Raw genomic sequence first — 14,635 nt, 5'->3', positions numbered from 1 at the left:
GATGCTGCCTTCAACATGCGATGACCTCTGAGAGGCCATCGCATGTTGAAATTATTGTATGTCGGGGCCATCGTAGGTCGAGGGGTCACTGTACATATTGAATTTAAAAAGGAAAACAGTCATCCTGTTCACCCACACTAAACCCAAAACAATGGGTTACAGTGCGAGTGAACAGAAGACCGATAAGAGGTCAGTGAGATAAATAGGTACCTGTAGTCCTGAGATCTGTTCCTCTTCTATCCCCGCTGAATTGCGCACAGGAGGTGGGCCCGCCAGATAAATTTTAATATTTATTGGCGCTGGTTATGAGAGCACTCAGTAGGCACAAGCGAGCACGTGACCAGTGCCAATGAATATTCAAATTCACCTGGCAGGCCTGCCTGTTGTGCACAATTCGGCGATGATAGCAGAGGATCTTCGGAGGGACTACTGGTACTTATTAAACTCATTGACCCCTCATCGGTCTCCGGTTAACCCGCACTGTAACCAAGTGTATTGGGTATAGTGTGGGTAAACAGGATGACCGTTTTCCTTTAAAAAGGAGAAGTCTCATCCTCCAAAATCCTGAAAAAGGTATCCACTATCGGCAGGATAGGAGATAAGTTTTAGATCATGGGCGACCGACCACTGGGCCCCCCGCGATCTCCTGTATGGGCTATCCGTTCTCTCTGGGAGCCGCGCATCGCGACCCCCGACCCCTACATATATCGCTATGGGAGAGCAGAAAATTGCCGAATGTATAAGGGATAAGTTCAGAATTTTAAAGGATAAGATATCTCCTTTAAACATATCAGGTGATGTGGATTTGTGTAATGAGGGAGAATGTGGCCTAAATAGATAAAAAACACTATATCAAGGTGTATATAATTATTCAGCTTCTTTTTCTCATGCAAAATGGGACCAAAAAATAAAAAAGGTATTTAACGGACTAAGCTAAAAATTGTAAACAATCTTTCTGTGGGATGCTGTACTCTTTAAATTGCTAAGGCTAGGTTCACATGGCCCTTGTCTCCCATCCTGCTATTCTCCCGTCATTGCTGCTAAACGGACCATACTAACAAACGAATGCAAACTCATGCAAAAGGATATTAAGGGGCATCCTGTTGCAAATCGATACCTCAGTGTCTCTCCCCCCCCTCCTCCTCGACACCTCAGTGTATCTCCCCCCCCCCTCCTCCACGACACCTCAGTGTCTCCCCCCCCTCCTCCACGACACCTCAGTGTCTCCCCCCCCCTCCTCCACGACACCTCAGTGTCTCCCCCCCCTCCTCCACGACACCTCAGTGTCTCCCCCCCCTCCTCCACGACACCTCAGTGTCTCCCCCCCCTCCTCCACGACACCTCAGTGTCTCTCCCCCCCCCCTCCTCCACGACACCTCAGTGTCTCCCCCCCCTCCTCCACGACACCTCAGTGTCTCCCCCCCTCAGTGTCTCCCCCCCCCCCCTCCTCCACGACACCTCAGTGTCTCCCCCCCCTCCTCCACGACACCTCAGTGTCTCCCCCCCCTCCTCCACGACACCTCAGTGTCTCCCCCCCCCTCCTCCACGACACCTCAGTGTCTCCCCCCCCCTCCTCCACGACACCTCAGTGTCTCCCCCCCCTCCTCCACGACACCTGTGTCTCCCCCCCCCTCCTCCACGACACCTGTGTCTCCCCCCCCCTCCTCCACGACACCTGTGTCTCCCCCCCCCCTCCTCCACGACACCTGTGTCTCACCCACCTCCTCCACGACACCTGTGTCTCCCCCCCCCTCCTCCACGACACCTGTGTCTCCCCCCCCCCCCTCCTCCACGACACCTGTGTCTCCCCCCCCCCTCCTCCACGACACCTGTGTCTCCCCCCCCCCTCCTCCACGACACCTCAGTGTCTCCCCCCCCCCTCCTCCACGACACCTCAGTGTCTCCCCCCCCTCCTCCACGACACCTCAGTGTCCCCCCCCCCTCCTCCACGACACCTCAGTGTCTCCCCCCCCCTCCTCCACGACACCTCAGTGTCTCCCCCCCCCCCCTCCTCCACGACACCTCAGTGTCTCCCCCCCCCCTCCTCCACGACACCTCAGTGTCTCCCCCCCCCCCTCCTCCACGACACCTCAGTGTCTCCCCCCCCCCCTCCTCCACGACACCTCAGTGTCTCCCCCCCCCCCTCCTCCACGACACCTCAGTGTCTCCCCCCCCCCCTCCTCCACGACACCTCAGTGTCTCCCCCCCCCCTCCTCCACGACACCTGTGTCTCCCCCCCTCCTCCACGACACCTCAGTGTCTCCCCCCCCTCCTCCACGACACCTCAGTGTCTCCCCCCCCCTCCTCCACGACACCTCAGTGTCTCCCCCCCCCCCCTCCTCCACGACACCTCAGTGTCTCCCCCCCCCCCTCCTCCACGACACCTCAGTGTCTCCCCCCCCCTCCTCCACGACACCTCAGTGTCTCCCCCCCCCCTCCTCCACGACACCTCAGTGTCTCCCCCCCCCTCCTCCACGACACCTCAGTGTCTCCCCCCCCCTCCTCCACGACACCTCAGTGTCTCCCCCCCCCTCCTCCACGACACCTCAGTGTCTCCCCCCCCCTCCTCCACGACACCTCAGTGTCTCCCCCCCCCCTCCTCCACGACACCTCAGTGTCTCCTCCCCCCCCTCCACGACACCTCAGTGTCTCCTCCCCCCTCCTCCACGACACCTCAGTGTCTCCTCCCCCCTCCTCCACGACACCTCAGTGTCTCCTCCCCCCTCCTCCACGACACCTCAGTGTCTCCTCCCCCCTCCTCCACGACACCTCAGTGTCTCCTCCCCCCTCCTCCACGACACCTCAGTGTCTCCTCCCCCCTCCTCCACGACACCTCAGTGTCTCCTCCCCCCTCCTCCACGACACCTCAGTGTCTCCTCCCCCCTCCTCCACGACACCTCAGTGTCTCCCCCCCTCCTCCTCCACGACACCTCAGTGTCTCCCCCCCTCCTCCTCCACGACACCTCAGTGTCTCCCCCCCTCCTCCTCCACGACACCTCAGTGTCTCCCCCCCTCCTCCTCCACGACACCTCAGTGTCCCCCCTCTCTACGACACCTCAGTGTCCCCCCCCTCTACGATACCTCAGTGTCTCCCCCCTCTACGATACCTCAGTGTCTCCCCCCTCTATGATACCTCAGTGTCTCCCCTCTCTATGATACCTCAGTGTCTCCCCTCTCTATGATACCTCAGTGTCTCCCCTCTCTATGATACCTCAGTGTCTCCCCCCTCTATGATACCTCAGTGTCTCCCCTCTCTATGATACCTCAGTGTCCCCCCTCTCTATGATACCTCAGTGTCTCCCCCCTCTACGATACCTCAGTGTCTCCCCCCTCTACGATACCTCAGTGTCTCCCCCCTCTACGATACCTCAGTGTCTCCCCCCTCTACGATACCTCAGTGTCTCCCCTCTCTACGATACCTCAGTGTCTCCCCCCTCTATGATACCTCAGTGTCTCCCCTCTCTATGATACCTCAGTGTCTCCCCTCTCTATGATACCTCAGTGTCTCCCCTCTCTATGATACCTCAGTGTCTCCCCTCTCTATGATACCTCAGTGTCTCCCCTCTCTATGATACCTCAGTGTCTCCCCCCTCTATGATACCTCAGTGTCTCCCCTCTCTCTGATACCTCAGTGTCTCCCCTCTCTATGATACCTCAGTGTCTCCCCTCTCTATGATACCTCAGTGTCTCCCCTCTCTATGATACCTCAGTGTCTCCCCCCTCTACGATACCTCAGTGTCTCCCCCCTCTACGATACCTCAGTGTCTCCCCCCTCTACGATACCTCAGTGTCTCCCCTCTCTATACCTCAGTGTCTCCCCCCTCTACGATACCTCAGTGTCTCCCCTCTCTATACCTCAGTGTCTCCCCCCTCTACGATACCTCAGTGTCTCCCCTCTCTATACCTCAGTGTCTCCCCCCTCTACGATACCTCAGTGTCTCCCCCCTCTACGATACCTCAGTGTCTCCCCTCTCTATACCTCAGTGTCTCCCCCCTCTATGATACCTCAGTGTCTCCCCCCTCTACGATACCTCAGTGTCTCCCCCCTCTACGATACCTCAGTGTCTCCCCTCTCTACGATACCTCAGTGTCTCCCCTCTCTACGATACCTCAGTGTCTCCCCCCTCTATGATACCTCAGTGTCTCCCCTCTCTATGATACCTCAGTGTCTCCCCTCTCTATGATACCTCAGTGTCTCCCCTCTCTATGATACCTCAGTGTCTCCCCCCTCTATGATACCTCAGTGTCTCCCCTCTCTATGATACCTCAGTGTCTCCCCTCTCTATGATACCTCAGTGTCTCCCCTCTCTATGATACCTCAGTGTCTCCCCTCTCTATGATACCTCAGTGTCTCCCCTCTCTATGATACCTCAGTGTCTCCCCTCTCTATGATACCTCAGTGTCTCCCCCCTCTATGATACCTCAGTGTCTCCCCCCTCTATGATACCTCAGTGTCCCCCCTCTATGATACCTCAGTGTCTCCCCCCTCTATGATACCTCAGTGTCTCCCCCCTCTATGATACCTCAGTGTCTCCCCTCTCTATGATACCTCAGTGTCTCCCCTCTCTATGATACCTCAGTGTCTCCCCCCTCTATGATACCTCAGTGTCTCCCCCCTCTATGATACCTCAGTGTCTCCCCTCTCTATGATACCTCAGTGTCTCCCCTCTCTATGATACCTCAGTGTCTCCCCTCTCTATGATACCTCAGTGTCTCCCCTCTCTATGATACCTCAGTGTCTCCCCTCTCTATGATACCTCAGTGTCTCCCCTCTCTATGATACCTCAGTGTCTCCCTCTCTATGATACCTCAGTGTCTCCCTCTCTATGATACCTCAGTGTCTCCCCTCTCTATGATACCTCAGTGTCTCCCCTCTCTATGATACCTCAGTGTCTCCCCCCTCTATGATACCTCAGTGTCTCCCCCCTCTATGATACCTCAGTGTCCCCCCTCTATGATACCTCAGTGTCTCCCCCCTCTATGATACCTCAGTGTCTCCCCTCTATGATACCTCAGTGTCTCCCCTCTCTATGATACCTCAGTGTCTCCCCCCTCTATGATACCTCAGTGTCTCCCCCCTCTATGATACCTCAGTGTCCCCCCTCTATGATACCTCAGTGTCTCCCCTCTCTATGATACCTCAGTGTCTCCCCTCTCTATGATACCTCAGTGTCTCCCCTCTCTATGATACCTCAGTGTCCCCCCTCTATGATACCTCAGTGTCTCCCCCCTCTATGATACCTCAGTGTCCCCCCTCTATGATACCTCAGTGTCTCCCCCCTCTATGATACCTCAGTGTCTCCCCTCTATGGTGCCTCCTCCGCCTCACACTTCACTATCTCCCGCCTTTCCCCCTCGGTCTCCGCCGCTCCTGCCGTCACGATGTCAGTACAGTCGGATGCGCAGGCTGCCCGGGGCTCCCGTCTCGGCCGTGTACACACAGCGCGGAGGAGAGGCGGCACCGCCCGCACACCCCATGTCCCCCCCGGTACGGTCCCCGCCGCCGTCCCCTCCGGTATTACCTGCCAGTCCTCCGCCGCTCTCAGCTCTTTCTCATCAGTTGCACACACATCACGGCCATCCTCTCCTCTGACATCACTTCCTGTATCTCCTGCTAGGTCGCACTTTTTTCCCTTCACCTAGCTTTATTGATAAGAGGACACAGAGCCATACTATACTGAGCGGACACAGAGAGCTGTGTACACACCGGGTACTGCGGCCGCTATAGACTGTGGAGGAGCAGCGTACGCTACTATCACCCCGGGATCAGCTGACATGGTGGTCTGCAGGCTCTGTGGCCTCCTTATTGTTTACCAAGTACAGCGCCATGAACCGTCTAGTGGCTGTACCTGGTACAGCACGTAACTTACTGTCAATTGTACCGATTCAGAGAGCGGCAGTACCGAGTATGGCCACTACATAATGTTGGGCGCTGTACCTGCTAGGCATTGCGGCCTATACAGTACATGGTTTACAAGCTATAGCGTTATACATTTTGTAGTGGTTATACCAGGTACTGCAGCTTTCTGAAACAGTCGAATTCTATATGAAATCTTTTTTTTTATCAATGGGATTTTTATTTCTAAAGGTTTTTTACTTTGTAAAATTGTGTGCTAAATAAGCGCCAATTCCAGGTGTGCTCCGGGTATGGTGTTTTATTATGGCGTTTATCCTCCCGTAGACTTCTATAGGTGGGAAAAAATACATTTGTAAATGTATGTTGGCTTTTTTATTTTTTTTCTGGCATTTTTCTCCCAATTTTTGGAGAAATCCTTGAGTCACATGATGAAAGAATTACACGACTTGAAATAAGAAAAAAAGTTTATTGCTCTCATAGAGAGACAAAATAGAAATCAAATTAAAAAAAATCCTATTCTGATACACACTGGTTCTGAGTTACATGTTTTGTCGGGTTGTGCGGCAGAATTTGGCGCATTGCGCCACAAATTGTGTCTGCGCGAGAATTTGCACCAGAATTTGCCCCCAAAAATCCGACCAACTCTCCATTTCACTCAGAAAGCCCAAAAAGGGTCATGGCTGCTGGTAAAAGGAGGCAAGGCCGAGGAAAATGGGGCATGTCCCAAATTTTTTTTTTAAATTCGCAACTTATTTACTAAGGTTTCTACAGAAAATGTGGTGGATTTGAGGAAAATCAGACCAGAGCCTGTGTAGAAAAAAAACAAATTGTAAGAAAAAGGGCAAAATGTAGGGAAACCTTTGTAAATACTGTGGAAGAATACTTGTCGGGAAACAAAACCCATAAAGAAAACTAAACTTCACTTTTGTAAATTTTAGGGCCACTGTGTTTGGAAAAAGAAAAAAAGCCCCCAAAATTGTGGCCTGAAAGAGAAAAATCAGTTTAAAGTGTTGTTTTTTTTCCAAGCCAAAAACAAACGTCAAAGAAAAAATTGTGTCTGTTTGTAGCTTAAAGGGGTACTCCGCTTATCAGCGTTTGGAACAAACTGTTCCGAACGCTGGAGCCCGCGCCGGGAGCTTGTGACATCATAGCCCCGGATCTTCATGGTGTCACTCCCCGCCCCCTCAATGCAAGTCTATGGGAGGGGGCGTGACAGCTGTCACGCCCCCTCCCATAGACTTGCATTGAGGGGGTGGGGCGTGATGGCATGAGGGGGCGGAGCTATGACGTCACAAGATCCCGTTGCCGGCTCCAGCGTTCGGAACAGTTTGTTCCAAATGCTGAGAAGCGGAGTACCCCTTTAAGCTACAAACAGACACAATTTTGTCTCTGGTGACCCGATAGCCCAGAAAATAGGGATGATCGGAGCTGTCAGAGACAGCTCCGACAATCCTGAAGGATAGGAGCGAGGTGGCAGTCTCTGCATGCTGGGAGTTGTAGTTTTGCAACATCTGGAAGGGCACAGATTGGAGCCCACTATACAGTGGTGTCCAAACTGTAGCCCTCCAGATGTTCCAATACTTCAACTCCAAGCATGCCGAGACTGTCCAGGCATGCTGAGAGTTGTAGTTCAGCAACATCTGGCCCTTCAAATGTTGCCGAACTACAACTCCCAGCATGTCTGGGCATGCTTGGAATTAAAGTTTTGCAACATCTGGAGGGCTACAGTCTGGAGACCACTGCACAGTGGTCTCCAAACTGTTCTCCTCCAGTTGTTGCATAACTACAACTCCCAACATGCCCTTCGGCATGCTGAGAGTTGTAGTTTTGCAACAACTGGAGGCATACTGGTTGGGAAACATTGTCTGTTTCCTAACTCAATGTTTCCCAACTTGTGTGCCTCCAGCTGTTGCAAAACTATAACTCCCAGCATGCACTGACAGACCATGCATGCTGGGAGTTGTAGTTTTGCAAAAGCAGGAGGTGCACGTTTGGGAAACACTGAGTTAAGTAACAAACTCTCAGTGTTTTGCAGCCAGTGTGCCTCCAGCTGTTGCATAATTACAACCCCCAGCATGCACAGACAGCTGAAGTGCATGCTGGAAGTTGTAGTAGTATGCCTCCAGCTGTTGCATAACTACAACCCCCAGCATGCACAGACAGCCAAAGGGCATGCTGGAAGTTGTAGTAGCATGCCTCCAACTGTTGCATAATTACAGGTCCCAGCATGCCCTTCTGCTGTTACTGCATGCTGAGAGTTGTAGTTTTGCAACAGCTGGAGGTTTGCAGGGTACATTCACAGGGGCGGGGGTTTACAGCGAGTCTCTCGCTGCAAGTTTGAGATGCAGCAAATTTTCCACTGCAGTTGAAACTCCCAGTGGGAAACTCACTGTAAACCCCCCGCCCGTGTGAATTTACCCTAAAAACACTACACTACACACTTACACAAAATAAAGGGTAAAAAACACTACATATACACATACCCCTAGGCAGTCCCCCCCGCCCCCCCAATAAAAATGAGAGCGCACTATGTACATTTGAGATGATTTGCACAGGGGTGGCTGATCGTTACAGCGGTTCTGACATAAACACCCTCATGTGACCCCATTTTGGAAACTACACCCCTCGCGGAACATAACAAGGGGTATAGTGAGCCTTTACTACCCACAGGTGTTTGAAGAATTTTTGGACATTAAAATGAAAAATGTGTATTTTTTCCACTAAAATGCTGGTGTTATCTTACATTTTTCCTTTTCACAAGGGGTAATAGGAAAAAAGCCCCCCATAATTTATAACCCCATTTCTTCTGAGTATATAAATACCCCATTTGTGGATGTAAAGTGCTCTGCTGGCGCACTACAGGGCTGAGAAGAGAAGGAGCGCCATTGGGCTTTTGGAGAGAGAATTCGTCTGGAATTGAAAGCCATGTGCGTTTACAAAGCCCCCATGGAGCTAGAACAGTGGGGTCCCATTTTGGAAACTACACCCCTCACGGAATGTAATAAGGGGTACAGTAAGCATTTACGCCCCACAGGTGTCTGACAGATTTTTGGAACAGTGGTCCATATAAAATAAATAAAATGTTACGAAGGTCTGTCAAAGGCCAGTGGGGTGTAAATGCTCACTGCACCCCATATTACATTCCGTGAGGGGTGTCGTTTCCGAAATAGGGTCACATGTGGAAGGGGTCCATTGTTCCGACTTCCATTCCAAACTAATTCTCTGCCAAAAGCCCAATGGCGCTCCTTCTCTTCTGAGCATTGTAGCTCGCCCACAGAGCACTTTACATCCACACATGGGGTATTTCCATGGGGTTACAAATTTTGGGGGACATTTTCTCCTATAACCTCTTGTAAAAATTGTAAATTTGGGAACAAAAGAGCATTTTAGTGAAAAAAAAATAATTTTCACTTACACATTCGCCTTTAACGAAAAGTCGTCAAACACCTGTGGGGATAGAGGATAAGATGTCTAGGGGTGGAGTACCCCTTTAAGGCTCACTGTACCCCTTGTTACGTACCTTGAGGGGTGTAGTTTCCAAAATAGTATGCCATGTGGGTTTTATTTATTTTTTATTTTATTTTTTTGCTGTTATGGAACCATAGGGGATTCCTAAATGGGACATGCCCCCAAAAATCATGTTAGCAAAATTTGCTTTCAAAAAGTCAAATGTAACGTCCACACATGGGGTATTTCCATACTCAGAAGAAATGGGGTTGCAAATTTTGGGGAGCGTTTTCTCCTATTACCTCTTGTAAAAAAAAATTAATTTGGGGAAAAACCAGCATTTTTGTGAAAAAAAAACTCATTTACACATCCAACTTTAACGAAAAGTTGTCAAACACCTGTGGGGTGTTAAGGCTCACTGTACTCTTGTTACGTTCCTTGAGGGGTGTAGTTTCCAAAATGGTATGCCATGTGTTTTTTTTTTTTTTGTTTTTTTTTTGCTGTCCTGGCACCATAGGGGCTTCCTAAATGTGACATGCCCCCCAAAAACCATTTCAGAAAAACTCACTCTCCAAAATCCCATTGTCGCTTCTTTCCCTTCTGAGCCCTCTATTGCACCCACAGAGCACTTTACGTTCACATATGAGGTATTTCCTTACTCGAGAGAAATTGGGTTACAAATTTTAGGGGGTTTTCTCTCCTTTTACCCCTTAAAAAAATTCAAAAACTGGGTCTAACTGAACATGCGACTGTAATAAATGAAGATTTTGAATTCTCTCCTTCACTTTGTGAAACAAACAGGAATAACAAACTTTCTGAATGTCATTTTGAATACTTTGAGGGGTGCAGTTTTTATAATGGGGATATTTATGTGGTATTTCTAATATGAAGGCCCTTCAAATCCACTTCAAAACTGAACTGGTCCCTGAAAAAAAATTTGGAAAATTGCTGCCAAAATTTGATGCCCTCCGATGTCTTCCAAAAGTAAAAACATGTCAACATTATGATGCAAACATAAAGTAGACATAATGGGGGACATGTATCATTTCCAGTGTATAATAGAAGTTTTTTACCCCCTCTGCCTGTTGTCTAAATTTGGTGCAGCTGCGTTAAATTTATCATTCTTGTGCAGCTACTTTCTTGAATTGCGTTTAAATTTAGAATTCTCCTCAGAGCATAAATTTACACCGCAGCTCTATTTAGTAGGAGCTTTGTCTGCAGCGTATCTGCACCTAAACAGTAAGTTTTGTCCTCGTTATTAGTTTTAGAATTTTTTTTCTTCATTATGTAGAGTTTTAATCTCACAATAATACCACTTTTTGCACCCAATTATAACACATCAATTATACCAATGTCCTTATTCTTCATTTAACATCTGACACCCCTGTGCAAATCACCTCAAATGTACATGGTGCACTCTACCTTATGGGCTTTGTTGTGCGCCCGCAGAGCACTTTGCGCCCACATATGTGGTATCTCCGTACTCTGGCTAAATTGTGTCCCAAAAAATGGGGGTCTTTTTTCCCATGTACCTCTTGTGAAAATGTAAAGTATGCGGCAATACCTGCATGTCAGTGTAAATAATTTTATTTTTATACACTAACATACTGGTGTAGACTCCAACTGTTCCTTTTCATAATGGGTAAAAGGAGAAAAAGCCCCCCAAAATCTGTAAGGCAATTTCTCCCGAGTACGGCGATACCCCATATGTGACCCTAAAATGTTGCCTTGAAATACGACAGGGCTCCAAAGTGAGAGAGCGCCATGCGCATTTGAGGCCTAAATTAGGGTTTTGCATAGGGGTGGACATAGGGGTATTCTATGCCAGTGTTTCCCAAACAGGGTGCCTCCAGCTGTTGCAAAACTCCCAACATGCCTGGACAGTCAATGGCTGTCCGGCAATACTGGGAGTTGTTGTTTTGCAACAGCTGGAGGCTTCATTTTGGAAACAGTGCCGTACCAGACGTTGTTCATATTTATTGGGGAGGGGAGGGGGGCTGTGTAGCGGTATGTGTATATATAGTGTTTTTTACTTATTTTATTTAAGTGTAGTGTAGTGTAGTGTTTTTAGGGTACAGTCACACGGGCGGGGGTTGACAGCGAGTTTGCTGCATCTCAATCTTGCAGCACTCCCTGTAAACCTCTGCCCATGTGAGTGTACCCTGTCCATTCACATTGGGGGGAGGGAAACATCCAGCTGTTGCAAAACTACAACTCCGAGCATGCTGGGAGTTGTAGTTTTGCAACAGCTGGAGGCACACTGGTTGCGAAACACGGAAACAGACTCAGTGTTTCGCAACCAGTGTGCCTTCAGCTGTTGCAAAAACTTCAAATCTCAGCATGCAGTGACAGCAGAAGGACATGCTACAACTCCCAGCATGCCCTTTGGCAGTCCGTGCATGCTGAGGGTTGTAGCTATGCAACAGCTGAAGGCACACTGGTTGCAAAACACTTCAAAGTTTTTTACTTAACTTAGTGTTTCCAAACCAGTGTGCCTCCAGCTGTTGCACAACTTCAATTCCCAGCATGCATGGTCTGTCAGTGCATGCTGGGCGTTATAGTTTGGAGGCACAGCTGGAAGCACACGGGTTGGGAAAAAGAGTTAGGAAACGAACAATGTTTCCGGACTAGTGTGCCTCCAGCTGTTGCAAAACTATAATTCCCAGCATGGCCAGACATGCTGGAAGTTGTATTTCGGTAATATCTGAAGGGTCAGATGTTGACGAACTACAACTCCCAGCATGCTTGGGCAGTCTGGGCATGCTGGGAGTTGTCATTTTGCAACAGCTGGAGGTCCACAGTTTGTAGACCACTGTATAATGGTCTCCAATCTGTGATCGTCCAGATGTTACAGAACTACAACTCCCAGCATGCCTCGACAGAGTGGGCATGCTGAGATTTGTAATTGTGGAACCTCTGGAAGAGCACAGATTGGAGACCATTATACAGTGGTCTCCAAACTGTGGCCCTCCAGATGTTGCAAAACTACAACTCTCAGCATGCCCAGAAAGCCAAAGGCTGTCTAGGCATGCTGGGAGTTGCAGTTTTGAAACTCCCAGAGGCAGCAGTGAGATCGCTTTACGGCGATCTCACTGCTGCCAATGAAGATGCCGCCCTGCTGCTGGAAGTTCATCACCGGGACGCACCACCGCCGGGACCGCCTGGAGGTCGCCGCTCGCACTGGGACCGCTCGGGACAACGCATGGCCGGGTAAGTGACGCTGGGGGACGGGTAAGGGACACTTAGCAGAGCGGTGTGTTCCCCGATCCCCGTGATCCGGACTCACACACGGAGCTGCTAAGTATTCTCATAGCGAAACGCTGCTATCAGCTAGTCAGATTTGACTAGCTGATAGCAGCGAACGCTGGGGGGGGGTTGATGAAACCCCCCGTGGTCACATGGTAAGATGGCTGGCTATCAGTGATAGCCACCATCTTACCGGGCGCTGGGGAAAAGTATAATGGAAAGCAGTAAATGTGAAAAATAAAAGGAGAATGATCTACAGTGTTAAGTGGATTACAAAGCTATTTTAATGTGACGGAGCTTGTTCAATGATAAGTAAGATGTCAAACATTTCCTATGTAAATGTATTAAATTGTTGGATCATAAAATACCAATATACATGTGATCTAATGAATAACTGAACTGTAAACAAATATTCTATATGCAAATTATTTTAAAAGTGCTTTGGAATAACCAAGGAGTAAAAATATAAAGCAAACCAAATGAGGAATTGAGATAGGAAAGTAAAAACATTCTGGTGGTTCCTTAGTAGAACTTTCCTTCAGAAATAGAAAGGATCGCTACGTGCAGTTAAAGATGGCTTATATTTGCGGGGAAAAAGACGCACTTGCGTCAAAATTTTTGGTGCAAAGGAAAAGAACGCAGTTAATAAATCCATGTGTACTATAGATGTCACTCCATGGTACCCTGATTCAGCCACATCTGGAGGACATGCTCTACCAAAACGTGCGCAAAAAAATGCGCAAAAAAAAGGGCTTGTGCAAAATTTTGCGCAAAAAAATACTCACAAAACAGGGGTAAAATCTTTGATACATGTCCCCCATTGTGTATGTGAATCAATATAGAATTTATTTGGCATATACATTTTCCTTATAAGCAGAGAGTTTCAAAGTAAAAAAAAATGCTAAATTTTCAAATTTTTCATAAAAGTTTTAAAATTTTCACCAAGAAATTATGCAAGTATCGACGAAAATTTACCACTAACATAAAGTAGAATATGTCATGAAAAAACATTCTAGGAATCAGAATGAAAAGTAAAAGCTTCCCAGAGTTATTAATGCTTAAAATGACAGTGGTCAGATGTGCAAAAAATGCTCGGGTCTTTAAAGTGAAAATGGGCTGGGTCCTTAAGGGGTTAAAGGAGTTTGCCCCAATGACAACCTGTCACCTATCCTGTGGATAGTTAAGTCTGACTGGTGTGGGTGTAACCAAAAGGCCCTCTACTGACCACGATAATGAGGACTCTGAATGGAGCAGTGGTCAAGTATGTGAACTGCCGAGCCATAGAAACTCTATGGGACTGCTGGAGATAGCTGAGAACATTACATGGCTACAGGGTTTGAATGAATGAAGACCCCGCCCCCAAAGCAAAAGAAAGCACCAACAATATAGAAAAAAATAATCTTTATTTAAATCAAAAGTTAAAATCACCTTTAAAATGCATTCAAGAGAAATGTAAGGCACATGATAATACAGGAGGAAGAATATTCGGGGGCGAATGGCGAAGCTAAGGCACTTAAAAAGACGGCTAAAACGGTCCTGCAACGATTATACACAGCACAAACATGTCAAATAGACCACAGATAAAGAAAAGTACAGTAACGGAAGTAAACATACATACCCCAACATACCCTTCGCTGTCAAGTTGCTTCTTCAGGGGTTTGAAGGAAGTAGCACTAAATATACTTGACCACCACTCAATTCAAACAGCGGCAGGAGGTTGTGGATAGGTGATAAGTTGTCCTTGTGGACAAACTCCTATAAAAGCAGCCAAACAAGGCAATAGGGTCAGCATCGTTGCAACGGTCAGCTACTGCCTAAGAGGTTATTCACACAGGGCGGTTGTGTCACAAGGGATGGTTTTATTTAAAAAATTTAAAAATTCTCTTCTACAGGAGTTAACGCTCGGAACGCTGGAGCCCGCGCCGAGAGCTCGTGACGCCATGCCCCACCAACTCAATGCAAGTCTATGGGCGGGGGGCGTGACAGCCATCGGCGTGATGTCATGAGGGGGCAGGGCTATAACATCATGAGCTCTCGGCGCCGACTCCAGTGTTCCCAACAGTTTATTCCAAACGCTGAGCAGCG

The 14,635-nt window shown here is 48.8% G+C and overlaps 1 protein-coding gene across 4 annotated transcripts in view; it reads right to left on the bottom strand.

Annotated features, from left to right (window-relative positions):
• Positions 1-14,266, bottom strand: part of TCF20 (transcription factor 20) — a 74,228-nt gene extending 59,962 nt beyond the window's left edge. For 2 of the 4 annotated variants that reach the window (XM_056523772.1, XM_056523775.1), the window contains exon 1: positions 5,523-5,674. The gene's annotated coding sequence lies outside the window, so the exon portion shown is untranslated. Of the gene's footprint in view, positions 1-5,329; positions 5,437-5,522; positions 5,675-14,178 lie in introns of those variants that run through there. The other 2 variants (XM_056523773.1, XM_056523774.1) reach the window with 2 other exon arrangements.
• Between the last annotated feature and the right edge of the window lie 369 nt (positions 14,267-14,635).

Source organism: Hyla sarda, chromosome 6 (genome assembly GCF_029499605.1).
Source record: "Hyla sarda isolate aHylSar1 chromosome 6, aHylSar1.hap1, whole genome shotgun sequence".
In the NCBI taxonomy this organism is placed as follows: domain Eukaryota; kingdom Metazoa; phylum Chordata; class Amphibia; order Anura; family Hylidae; genus Hyla; species Hyla sarda.
This window is presented reverse-complemented; position numbering and strand designations above follow the sequence as displayed.